We start from the raw sequence: 566 nt of genomic DNA, 5'->3' as shown, positions 1-566 counted from the left end.
CATTACTTTGTAGAGTCTTTGTTCGGAAGTGTGTTACTCCAATTGTCTCTCTTTTCAATTGCTTCCACATTATCTCTTTTGGCTAGGCGCTTACCACCTATGTTTGTTAAACCAATATAGAAGATCTTGATAAATTTGGATGAAATGGGTGTAGTATTTAACCAGCTAGCACTCTTGTTAGTATGATGTAAAGAAAACTAGCACGCATGTAATTAAATTATACTAACTTATTCAGCCTCGCAGCTGGAAGCTGAAAAAGTTCCCAAGAAATTACCAGCTAAGCATCAGGTTGTTCTCTTCCTACCCAATTGTTTTCTAAAAAAAAATCAGCAAGTCTAAATATGCTTTCAAAATTGTTATTTTTGCTGCTGTCAGACAAAATAGATTATGTGCTTTTGTGGCAGAAGTAGAATTTTGTCTTCAATTTGATTCTGTTGGATCTTAAACTATTTAAAGTTACGGACTACAACACCACCTCTTTATCTTGGAGTTTGCTAGTCAAATGGACAAGGATCTTATTATCTTTTTACAAATGACTCCACAGAAATCATGACGCAGAGAACAAG

This window comes from Lolium rigidum, chromosome 4, assembly GCF_022539505.1.
Source record: "Lolium rigidum isolate FL_2022 chromosome 4, APGP_CSIRO_Lrig_0.1, whole genome shotgun sequence".
Classification (NCBI taxonomy): Eukaryota; Viridiplantae; Streptophyta; class Magnoliopsida; order Poales; family Poaceae; genus Lolium; species Lolium rigidum.
The sequence above is the reverse complement of the archived record's forward strand: the minus strand, read 5'-3'. Positions refer to the sequence as shown.